Source organism: Gymnoscopelus braueri (assembly GCF_963280865.1).
Source record: "Gymnoscopelus braueri genome assembly, chromosome: 11".
Lineage (NCBI taxonomy): Eukaryota > Metazoa > Chordata > Actinopteri > Myctophiformes > Myctophidae > Gymnoscopelus > Gymnoscopelus braueri.
In genome coordinates this window covers 29,443,267-29,456,590 of record NC_137613.1, presented here as the reverse complement: position 1 = coordinate 29,456,590, position 13,324 = coordinate 29,443,267, and the positions used below count along the sequence as shown (strand labels likewise).

General features: G+C 42.5%; 1 protein-coding gene across 4 annotated transcripts in view; it reads left to right on the top strand.

Annotated features, from left to right (window-relative positions):
* Positions 1-13,324, top strand: part of atxn1a (ataxin 1a) — a 146,651-nt gene that overhangs the window by 30,303 nt on the left and 103,024 nt on the right. For all 4 annotated transcript variants that reach the window (XM_080442470.1, XM_080442473.1, XM_080442472.1 and 1 more), the window contains one exon: positions 9,132-9,319. The gene's annotated coding sequence lies outside the window, so the exon portion shown is untranslated. The remainder of the gene's footprint in view (positions 1-9,131; positions 9,320-13,324) is intronic.

Sequence of the window (13,324 nt, the reverse complement as noted above, 5' to 3'; positions counted from 1 at the left end):
TTGAGAACTACTGATTTAGAAGGCATTTGTAGAATCGACCTCATGTCTTAATGGCTTAATGAAGAGGGAGACGGGTCACTGACAGAAAGACCTACTGTCCAGTCATCGGAGCGTTCCCTCCCTCCATAGAGCCATCATGTCGTTTCATCGCCTCGCGCCTTCTCTCCATCACTCTCTCTCTCTCTATTCCACTCTGTCACTCGCCCAATTGAGCAGAACGGCCGCGACGTGACATCAACCATCAGGTCCCTGTCCTCATCCTTCGCCGTCCTCTTGCCCCCTCCCTGCACGCACACAGGAAAACACAATGTCACACAATAAACCAACAATCTCCTCTGTGCTCTGCACTTGAAGGAAGCTAATTTGAGGAAAACCTACACAATAAAATCCTGATTGTTTATTTAAAGGTGCTGTAAGTTATATTTCTTGTTAAATAAGTGTTAAAGCTGCACTATGTAACTTCCCTCTTCTACCCCGGATTTGAATCCGGTTTCCTGCGCAAGTCAGGGCCGGATTACCCATAGGCCGTTGGGGGCGAGTGTCCTGGGGCACCAGCCAATGGGGGCACCCAAAAAAAATAAATAATTAAAAATAAATAACATAACCTTAAAGTAATACTAGGTAACCTTTTCAACAAAACTAAAGTTAAATTGTATATCTTTTGTGAGTGGTAAAAGTTTCACAACACCCACTCCATGAATTTCACCCCCGTAAGCCTTTTATTTATATATTTTCTATTGAACGGTGACGGGGGGGACTTTCCCGGGAAAATGACGTCATCTGGCCGGAAAACGGAGGGGGAAATGCACTGGTTTCCTGTTTGGCCAGGAACTACCGCAACGGTTTCCTGTTTGGCCAGGAACTACCGCGCTAATAACAAAAAGGAACCTCACGCTGATTTTAAGAGAATGTAGGATTGGAAGATCGAAAAAGAACAGAAAAAGAAAGCACAGCTCATGGTAACTAATGCTCCACTGGCTAAGAGAAACGATCCGCAGATAGTATAAAACAATTAAAAGAATGCTTTTTGAAACGCTTCCGGCTTCCGGTGAAAACAAATGGAATTCTGGGTAATCGAGGACTACGGAAATTGTATGCAGTGACGGTAGTGACCAGCAGAGGTTGCTAAAAATCGTTATTTGTGAATCTGCATTGTACAACTTTAACATAACCCTAACCCTAAAACCGAAATAAAGTAACCAAAAACCGAAAAGAAACTAACAAAATCCGCCAATTTTTCGCGCGAGTGCACGATTTCGGCGCCTGCGCGCTTTGCGCGCGGGGGGCACCTCAACTTGAGGTCGCCCTGGGGCACCACATAGTGCTAATCAGGCTCTGGCGCAAGTGAAGACATTTTTTACCATTGAGCTAATAGAGCCTGCCTGCTTGCTCAGGGGATGAATTGAATCTTGACCATCAGGTAAAAATGTGGGTCCGATCCTGTGTCTAGGTGAGACGTGACCTTTGACACGATCTAAATGTCTCAATAAGAGCAGGTAGACAAAATACCACGACCCCAATTGTTTATATTGTATTAACATACTCTACCATACAGATTGGACAACATTTTATTTTATTCATAAAAAAAAGGTTACATAGTGCTGCGTTAAATAGCTCTATATTTGGATAATAATCATTGCCATAAAGTGTTTGTTCAGTAACAGGGGTCTCTCCATCTCTCCGACTGTTTAGTAAATACATTTTCAGGTTGCCATTTTATCCAATCAGGACAGAGATCTCAGGAGGATACAGGATGTGAAATTGGAAGTGGAACACTATACAATTGAAGCTGATGAATGTGTTCTCTCTCCTGATTGGATTACATTTGTGTCTCACCTGAAAATGCATTTTCTGTTTACTGAAGAACTGGAGAGATGGGTAGACCTCTGTTACTGAACAAACACTGTAGTCTATAGCAATGATCACTATCATAATATACTTTTTATACTTTTTTTAATTAAAAAATATATAACTTACAGCACCTTAAACTCTTGAGAGTGTACAAATGTAACCAAATGGCATTTGTACACTCTCTGAGTTACAGAGGGATAAATTAACACTGAGGATTTTACTGTGTATTCTGTAGCAGCCAACTATCTGTGGTGTCAACAAAGCCCTTGTAATCCGCTCAGTGAAGGTGTGTCTAATTTGCTTTTCTGATCCCATTTTGTCTAGTGGCACTTTACATTTTATTTCATGCCTTTAGGACCATCTTTATTTGATATATTGTTCTTACGATATGATGTAGTTGCAATATTGTTTAATTTGCATGCTGATTATGAATGCATTAAGGCATAAAGGTAATTTAATACTTGTCTAATCTAGATACAGATAGATCTGTTGTGTTCATGATGGTATGTTGATGGCATTTTGATAATAAATAGTGTTTTGCCATTCTTTGTAAAACAGGCCCCTCCCGCAAACTTAAGCCATCTATAGCCAATCGGTTGTTTTTACTATATATTTTAAAACAACAAGGGTATGTAAAAGCAGTCAAGATGTGACACGTTACAAGCTTTTTGCAATTTTTTTGTTGTTATTCGTTGTGCAACAAAGCTTAATGGGGTATTTCACTTTAAAACGCTTCTTTGGTCATTTTAACATTACTCTGGTTTTTGTGGGCTCCAGACGGTTTAGTTGCTTGATTCAATATTTAGATATTTTATTTGATTCATTTGATCAGACACGCCCCCTTCCTATGCAAACCCACTGTATATTCAAACTCCATTTTAACCATGTTAGATTAATTGAAAACACACGTCCCTGGTTCTGGTGACTGATATTGTCCTTCTAGTGGAAGAGAGGGCCGTGTTTTTTCAATTACCTTTTCATGTGACAGTACTATAACCAATTACACACAATAGTATTAGTAGTACTTTATATTGTTGATAATAAATAAACAGGGGATATTCACCAGTTGCCATAGAATGTGGTTCTGTCTGTGTGACACAGATCAGCTGAGGACACACAGCCACCAAACAAGACAATGTCCACAAATAGAAAATATAATGCTGCTTCCCTGTCTGAGGACACTGTTCATTAGCCAGACAAGATAGGTCAGAGTGTAATCCTACTGCTGATATGACACACACACGCACACGCGCGCACACACGCACACGCACGCACACGCAGTCACGCACACACACACACACTGCACCATGGCCTCATGTTCTCCATTGACAGCTGCACCACGTGTCTGTGTGTGTGTGTGTCTGTGTGTGTGTGTGTGTCTGTGTCTTTGTGTGTGCGTGTCTGTGCATATATGTATGAAGGACAGTGGGCGGAGGACCAATAAAAAGGCTTGCTGAAAGGGGCAGGGTATGACCTGTCCTATTGCGTAGACAGACACACACACACACACACACACACACACACACACACACACAGACACACACACACACACACACACACACACACAACACCTGGGCAGCAGATCGAGAACTCAAACCTGTTCTCTTTGCTGCTGACTCAGGAAAAATACATGCAGTCCATTCTGTGCGTGTCTGTGTATTTATGAGATATGAAAAGTGTGTGTGCGTGTGTAACTGTTATCTTTAAAACATATCGATCCTTCAGTCTGTGTCTCACTCTCCAATAAATGATTTATAGACAGACACATCTCACTGTGTTCTCACACAGTGTGGGAACGTCTGCATGTCCTCACAGTCTAACCACACACACACACACACACACACACACACACACACACACACACACACACACACACACACACACACACACACACACACACACACACACACACACCATGTGTCTGCAGCTACTGTACACAGCTGGTTTCGGAGCTAAGATTAGAAAGACGGTTTGGTCTCTCTCAAGCTTAATTTATAATGTTGCTTGCCTAAAAGAACTGGCAACAATCACGTTGCCATGCATTAGCAATTATTTTAGGCAAGCGACATAACAGTACATGTATACATGTAGTGCTGTGTTCTGGCCGCAGGCAGGCCATCACAACGACTTGACTTTAGTCCTGTCACAATTATTACATGAAGTATAAAGTTATTAAATATATCGTAGTTTCTTAGTATTTTTAGGTTATTTGTCATATCTGCCCTGTGCAAATTCAAAGCCTAAAAGCCAAACCAAAATGTTATTTTTATTCATATGTTCCAATGTTCCATGACACACAATGAAATCGTTAATCGCAATTATTGACAATTAATCGTCATGTAAAATGTCATAATCGTGACAGCCCTGCTTGACTTCTGCTTTGAATAGCACAGAGCTGCTCCACACCCAATGCTGTTAAATTAGTTTGCATGACCGTAGAGGAAATTGCGGTGTCGTCGTAAAAAAAGAAAACGAAATGCTTCTACATATAATTGCACACATGTGGTACCATATGGTGAGGTTATTGCACGTCTACTGCAGTGCAATTGTGCTCCATAACGTCATGCTAATTGACAGGCAGCGCGCCGTATTCATAAGCAGATGAGGACATATTGAGACATATTTAGAGATAATGATCAGCGAGTAGTACACAATAAAATCCTGATTGTTTTATTTTATTGTACGCAAGGCAGAGGATTGCAGCTGCTCTTGCTTGTCGTATCGGCCAGTGGAGGACAAGGAGCGGTGTTCATAGTGTTCTCAGATCAGCTGTCTGGGACAACAACACAACATTTTTGTTTATATTTAGTAGCTTAGAAGCTCCTCAAACTTTACACACACACACACACACACACACACACACACACACGCACACACGCACGCACGCACGCACGCACGCACGCACGCACGCACGCAAAGTATGTGTATATACTATACTACACATTATATAAGGTGTGTACAGTATGTGGGTGCCTGTCAGTTGCTTGTATGCATACATTAATTTACCAGGAGGTCTGCATGAATTTCACAGAGGGTGTGTGTATGCAACATTGTTTGTCTCTGTGCCGTATACACCTATTTTTCAGTCTGTGTTTGTGTGTGGGTGGGTGGGTGTGTGGGTGGGTGGGTGGGTGGGTGGGTGTGTGAGCATGTGCTCTGGGTATCAGCCTTTTTATGTGTGTGGGTATAGTAGTGTGCGTGTGTGTGTGTGTGTGTGTGTGTGTGTAAACGTACTACGCAGTGGAGTACAACTCTCTGTAGTATCAGGTTCTGTCCTCAGGCCCACCCGGGTGTCACACGATCTGTCGACCTGATTTTCTGTTGCCCGGGCGATGCCCTGTTCTCGGGTTCGACTTGACAGCGGCCCTGCCCTGCCCCTCGACCCCTTGATCCAAGGGAAGCGTCCTGACGGCTTGATGTACTGTCTGTGAAGTAGTACACTAGTTTATTTATACTAGCTGTGACGGCCTCCGGGGCCACTGGCTGTCTCACCTCATTGTCTCTCTCAGTCTGTATTCATCTGACTCAGGTACATTAGTCTCTATTTATGCTCAAATGGATCTCTGTCTCTTAGAGACAGGTGCAATCTCTCTCTCTGTCTATCTCTCTGTGTGTCTCTCTCTGTGTGTGTGTCTCTCTCTCTGTCGCTTTCTTTCTTTCTTTCTTTCTTTCTTTCTTTCGCACGCACGCACGCACGCACGCACGCACGCACGCACGCACGCACGCACGCACGCACGCACGCACGCACGCACGCACGCACGCACGCACGCACGCACGCACGCACGCACGCACGCACGCACGCACGCACGCACGCACGCACGCACGCACGCACGCACGCACGCACGCACGCACGCACGCACTCTCCTCTCCTCTCCTCTCCTCTCCTCTCCTCTCCTCTCCTCTCCTCTCCTCTCCTCTCCTCTCCTCTCCTCTCCTCTCCTCTCCTCTCCCCTCCCTTCACTGGTTTGTCTGTCTTTGAAGTTTTTACCTGTTAATTTTTTTTTTTTTTACACAATTGCATATATCTGTGTTAATTACATTTTGCTGCTGTGCTACTCAGTCAGTTGAGCACTCGCCTTTGTACCACAAGGTTCTGAGTTTGATCCCGGGCAGGTGGGCACCACCAAGTAGCATGGATAATACGTGCTATTAGTACTGGGAGCTGATGTGTTGCGCTCCACCTCAGCAATCCATCTCCCAGGGATCTAGCGCATTGTAAAGGGAATAGACACCCTTGTTGCTCGGCTGACGGCTGCTATCGGCAATAAGCCACTCCGACCTTACTTAGCCTACTTTGCTGTGTATTATTTTAGCTCTACATCTTCCGGTAATCACTTGTCTTCTTATACATTTTTTTATGAATTTATTTATTTGACATTGTGAGTTTAGAATAAATAACACCATCCATTTGTACTCTTTGAGTTGCATATGGATAAATTACCAATGAGCATATTACTATGGACCCTTACAGGTCCATATGGTTCCATTTGTACAGTTACTGTGTACAGGCATTCACACTTGAGAGATTACTGACATAGAGATAAGTGTGTACTAAATCGAGAGTTATGCGTTATGCCACACAAACTAGTTATTACATAGAGCTTAGTTGATCCTTAATCTTTACAACTATTTAGTGCAGACTCTTCTCCCTGTGAACTCTATATAATGATAACCATAATCAATCAACCAATATCATTGCATATTTTTAAACTAGGTCTAATTAAGTATGCCTGGACTAATGTAATTGAAGTGAACTAAATTGCATTTCACAAAGTAACACAATAAGCACACTAAACTACACTTGGTCAGGGAGTAACAGATACACATATGATAGGACATTTCTTAGTAACGTATTTATACATTAGTAAATCTTATACTAGCTAAAACATGCTATCCTTTCCTGATCTATAAGATTGCATTTGGGCTTCTCTGAACATTATGTGAAGGCTTTGCTTGATGAATTGTGCCTCCAATGTTGCATATTCTGTGGAAAACCGTCACAGAAAATAGCAGATCTAGCGCATTGCGTTGCCACGCATTGTGAGCTTGTAGATCGTCTGTTTTCGGCGCAGATATTTAACGTAGAGCGAAAAAAGAAAAGTCACTATTATTAGAGCCCCGAGGGACAAGTATATGTTTTAAAGTGGTTAAAAGTTTGATGTCAACATAAGAAAACACCGTCAAACTCAACCATACTCCCACAGGACCATTACATTTGACCAGACCTCCATTTTTTTGTCTGAAGAGATCACGGCTTACTAGAGGTGTGTTGTCAAAACACATCAGCTGACATCACGATTCAGAGCCAGCTACTTCCCAATCACTATGATTTAGTTCACTTAAAGAACACATAAACACCTCAGACCAGTGTGTAACGCGGGTCAACAATGTGGTGTCGTCATGACAATGGAGCATGAAGAAGGTATTATAAAAATGGAGCAGTGAGTGTTTGTTCTGAAAAAAGCACGCACACACCCAAACAATAAATACCAGGTGCTGGACAGAAGAACATGTGAAAAATGGAATACCGCCAAATGGTTTGTTATCAACCCTTCTGGGCACAGAGATGAGAAGAAGAATACAGTGAAAGGGACATTAAGATGGATAGAAAGACAGAAGGGCAAATGGTGACAGAAACGGAGAGAGAGACAGGTGGAAATGATAGTTTAAAGGCAAATCCATGAATGAAAGATACTGTAGGAGAGACAGACAGAGACTTAAAGAGAGAGAGAGAGAGAGGCAGAGAGCGAGCAACTACCATATAAAAATGCACACACACACACGCACACACACACACACACACACACACACACACACACACACACACACACACTTCTTCTGGCAGTCCATCGTTGTCGAAGATGGCGCACTGTAGCCACGCACGCACGCACGCACGCACGCACGCACGCACACACACACACACACACACACACACACACACACACACACACACACAGCCCATTAAGTAGATTAATGAGAGGAAACTACTACTACTAGCACTGTTTATAATAGCAGTATAATAATGAAAATGACTAAAACAACGAACACATTGGAAGTGAGATTTATTTGTCGCATAGCTGAGAAACTAATGCCAAGTTTTGACAGATAATATATTCTTTGTTGTGATTGCTATCGTACTTTGGAGGCCCAAATTAAAAGAGATCACTTGTGAGATGTCAAAGTAAAAGCAAATTGTTTTTACAGTGATAGATGTGTTAATCATTGGGCAGCAATAATTAGAATACAAAAATGAAGCATTGCATTAGTTCATGCAGGGCACGGGAGTCATACACGCCTCAGCTGTCGGCTGATTGCTTTCAATCAGCCATTCTTTTCTACACACCAATCAGCTCATTCCCTCAACAAGGCGGTACACTACATTTAAAAAACAGCGCCTTCCTACACTGGATGTCTGCCTTTCAATTGCTGCCACAAACTGCTGCTGCTGGCAAAGCTTGCCTCCACCACCCTAGCCTCCACCTTATAGTTCAGAGTCTTGCATTACTCAAACGTTTAAACTGAATGTTAAACCGAAATTCATGTGTGCATGGCTCTAAAGTAAACTGAAGTTCAATGTTTGTATGGCTCTCTAATGCTAAACAAATTCAATGTGCCATGGCTTTTAATGTTAATCTGCATTCAAGTTTGCATGACTCAAGTTAGTCTGATTAATGTCTTACTATGGGCCCGCTCTTGTATAACTATGGGGGGTAGCATTCCCTGATTTAGCTTAGCATGCTGCTTAGAAAAAATGTGAGAACATCTTAAGAGCTGAGCCATTAACGCCAAGTTTAACTGTACTCCATTTATTGCAATAAATGGTTAAATCTACTTATGACGTGAGTGTTCCTGACTGAAATGATGATCATCAGAAGCAGTCTAACCAGAGATGTTGCCTATTTCGATAGATGCTATTCGATTCATGCTATGCAGATGTATGGTGGTTACTTGTTCACACATGCTATCTGTTATTTAGATAGACATCCTGTTTGCTATTCCGCAAATGCTAAGAATGTTATTTAGACAGGTGTTAGGTTTGATGTTTATCTGGTATCCTAGTTACTTCGAAACACTTCTTTGCACTCTGTTTATGTTAACATTCACCCTGTCATGCCATTTGCTCTGATCTTGCACTTTGTAAGTCACTCTGAATAAGAGTGTCTGTAAATCGTAAATGGACAATTCAGTGGCTGTTAATTTGTTTAATGCAACAGACATCAAGCTCGTTAATTGCTTTCAAAATGGTGTTAACGACTGTGCTACTCACTTTGTCTCCATAGGGAATGGTTACAGCGCCCGCAGACAGACACACGCGGACAGACAGACTGGGCACCCGGGACTCTCCCCTCCCTTTGGCAGAGAGATCCAGGTCACAGACCAGGAACCACAGCTCTGATTGGTCGCCAGGCCTCCATTGATCAGCAGGCCCCACCCCCTGGACTGAGGTAGCCCCACCTCCTCTGCTCAGGTAGGATACAGTCATATTTTTCCCAGGTAAATATGGTGGTATTGTTTTGAGTTTAGTGTGTGTGTGTGTGTGTGTGTGCGCGCGCGTATGCGCGCATGCGTGTGTGCCCATGGTCTTCAGGTCAAGCACCTCCCACCACAGCGTGCACACACACACACACACACACACACACACACACACACACACACACACACACACACACACACACACACACACACACACCACATTACACTCAATGCTGACCCATCAGTGTTCCTCTGACCTCACCCCTTTCCACTCTTCCTCCAACCTAGTGACTTATGTTTTCCTTTGTTGTGTTTGTTCTTTTTTATCCTTCTCTTTTCCTCTCCTTCATCTTGACCCAGCCCGCTCTCCTTCTACATTCATTCTCTCTGCTCCCCTCTACTCTCTTCATTCACCCTGCTTTCTGTGCTGTCATCAGTCTCTGTGCTGCCAGCTATGTGCTGAAGCTCCATTTACATCTAAAAGGAGGTTGGAATGAATTGTATTAGACAGAACAGAGTGTCAAGTATTGTTCAGATCAGACATTTGGGATGATACAAGTTGAAACCTTACGACCATTTGCAACTTTCTAAAATAGGACTATCCACATCAGACCGTTTACTGTTTCCATAGCAACGGCTCTTGTCATGGTTCAACCTAATTCCTTGTCATCATCAGCAAAACATTATTTTGTATCTTTTTAGCTATATTGTATTTACTCTAGTTTATATTGTTGTATATTGTATATATGCCAGTTTTTTAAAATATGATATTGTACAATATTTACTCTGCTTTATTTATAAATAGATTATATATATACAATATGTACATATAATATATTATAAATATTATACTGTATATAACATATTTGTTTTCATACAGTATAGACAGGGTTGTGCTTCAAAAAGCTCAAGGGGCAGACCTTCTCTTCTCCGTCCAAAAGTTAGTTTGGTGTACATTAGCGAGCCTGGGTGTACACTCGCACTAGCTGGAGACAAATTGTTCAGTCGATAATTGGTTATAAAATCACAATAATGGCCCTGATGTTATATTTTAATATTTGCTGCTTGCAATTGGACATGTCAAATCTCATGAGACTCAATCAGCCAGCTTCAACCAGCCTGCAAGGGGGGAATTCAGACTGATTGCAAATGTTCGCTGCAACATAAAATGTTTTTCTGTCTCATTATGAATCTTTGATCATTGTGCTTAAGTCAATCCCAGGTAGTTCACCCAGTAGACTCCTCTGTCTGTCTCTCTCTTTCGGTATATTTCTCTCTTTGTCTGTCTCTCTCTCTGTACTGTCTTACCAGAAGGAATCAAATCAAAACGAAAGGGTCCCTTGGCCCTGCACTCATCTCAGCAGCTCATCTCAAGACTGAGTTGGCATATTATAATCTAGCTGTGGGGTATAGTTTAGTTTTGTCCTTCTATTGTAGGGCAAGATGGCAAACATAATGGGAAGAAATCATAGAGGTTTAAGGGTGGGGCTTGTATATTCTGTATATTATTTATAGAATGGTTTTGTTATCACTTATTTCATTATTTAAAACGTCTTGATGTACTTGCATTGTAAATGATAAGGTTGTGCCCATAAAGGATTCTCTCTCTCTCTCTCTCTCTCTCTCTCTCTCTCTCTCTCTCTCTCTCTCTCTCTCTCTCTCGCTCTCTCTCTCTTCCTGTCTGTCTGTCTGTCTGTCTCTCTCTAAGACCAATCTCGTTTTCACAGCCCCCTGCTGTGCGTTCTGCCTAGCCGTGGAAGACGTGCTATTTTTATGAAAGAAGGATATTTTGAGAGATGGACAGTTTTTTATGTTAATTAATTTCACCTGAGTGACAGAAATGGGTCTGTTTCAGTGACTACTGTAAAAAGAACAAATGAGCAGAATGACTGTCATCTACAGTAGCTGCTTTCACATCATGGTGGATGAATAGCAAAGGTATTTCTGCAGCATCTGCAGTAGAGAATAATTATGAGACAAATGATGGATAACCTCAGGCAACAACGAATGCCCAGGTAATAATCTATTTATTTTTGAGTGGCCAAAATAGTTTGTGAAATGTACCTAACATTTTCAAATACAATTTTGGCCAGTTAATGTACAGTATATATTTGTGAATATTTATGTTTGACATTATATTGTATATTTTATATTAAAAACTTTTATCTCAGATAGATAGATGGAGATAGAGATAGATACGGTAGATAAATTAGGTCACTGAAGTAACTTTGTACAGTATGAGGGAGAGTAAAAAAACAAAGTATTTTAGTAGTGTTGTATAGTTGTGTAGTTGCAACTACTTAGTACTTACGTGAGGATATTGTCACACACACATACAAACATAACATGTATGCACACATACATGCACACATACATACATACATCCACATACCGTACATACATACTATACATACATGAGTGGACATGCAAAGAGTCTTTGGATGGAATCATACATGCATGCATACTCCAAGCCATTGTGTGTGCGCGCACAGATGTGTGTGTGTGTGTCCCTGAGGACTTACTTAGTGTTGTAGTAGCGTAGTGATGCGTGTCCAAAGCAGTCAGGACTGACAGAGACACCTCCTCTACCTCTCTCTGTCTCTCTCTCTCTCACACACACACACACACACACACACACACACACACACACACACACACACACACACACACACACACACACACACACACGTCCCCTGCTCCCTGACTTTGTTTCTCGCTTTCTCCCTCTGCTATTTCTCATCTTTTATTCTCCCGTCAGCCTCTCTGAATAGAAACATCGCTACTCTCTCTCTCTCTCTCTCCCTCCCCCGTGCCTCCCGTCTGTCTTTTATTCTCTGCTCTTCTGTTCTGCGTTGACAGTTGTCTCTCTGAGAGGGAGGGAGGCCTGGCAGTGTGCAGACAGAGAGGCTGACAGGCAGGCTGAGCTTTAACAATGGGACCGTGTGACAAGTGGTATTGAAATAACACGTGTCACAATACGACTCTGTGCAAACGTTAACAGAGCGCCGCATGCAGTCTGTCAGTCAACAACATGTGCAACAGGCTGCTGCAGATGTGCTACCAGTCTTTAGTTAGCCAGTGTCCTCCTCTTGGCCGTGGTCTGTTGAGAGGTGGTAACATCAACACGAGGAATGCCAGCAAACAGGCTAGGGCTAGGGCTGAACAATATGGACAAAACCAAATACCAAAAAATTAAATATCACAAAAATCACATTGAAAAATGTTCATCAAAGTATGAAATAGGGCTTAAGAATTAAAACCAGGAAAAGTATCCTATTGTAGCCTCATATCAGCTCCATAGTTGAGGTTGAACTGGACAGTCAGGAGGTGGTTGCAGAGGGGAGGATGATGAGGAGGAAGCTGGACGCTATCCTTGAGAACCCCTCCATCTCCTCTATGATGAAAATGAGAACCAGGTTCAGCCACAGACTCATCCCTCCTGGGCACACCAAGTGACTTCCTTGGCCAGTTCGTTGTGCCTTTAGCCATCTGGCTACAGGCCATCAGGTGCAGTTACATACACCTCCAGCCCCCCTCATTTCCCCCTGAATTGCTTTATGTGTGAGATTTGTTTTTACATTTTGGCCATGGTAACTCACTGTAATAAAATAACAACAAAAAGATCTAACCCCCTTCATCCAATGCATTCTTTGAGGATGTGAATATCTAACTTAAACCCCCTCCCCGGGCTCCCCCCAATGCTCAAATGTGCTGGAAAACTCCACCAGCTGGCCTACATAAGAAGATGCGTCATCTTACATAGGCAGGAGTTGTTCCAGTGCCTGGAGCGATAGAACAATAGAATTCAGGTAGGAGTGAGATCAGGTGTAACAGAGGTAGGGAGCTGAGGGAAGGGAGCATGCACGTGAAGTGTTTGTTGATGAACAGAGGGAACCAGCCCTCTCTCTCTGGATCAGATCTGACACGTCATTTTGGGTCGTCTAATTTTTAAGGTAAAAGCAGGTGAACGTCTTCCGTGTTCAGTTTCATAGATTGATTG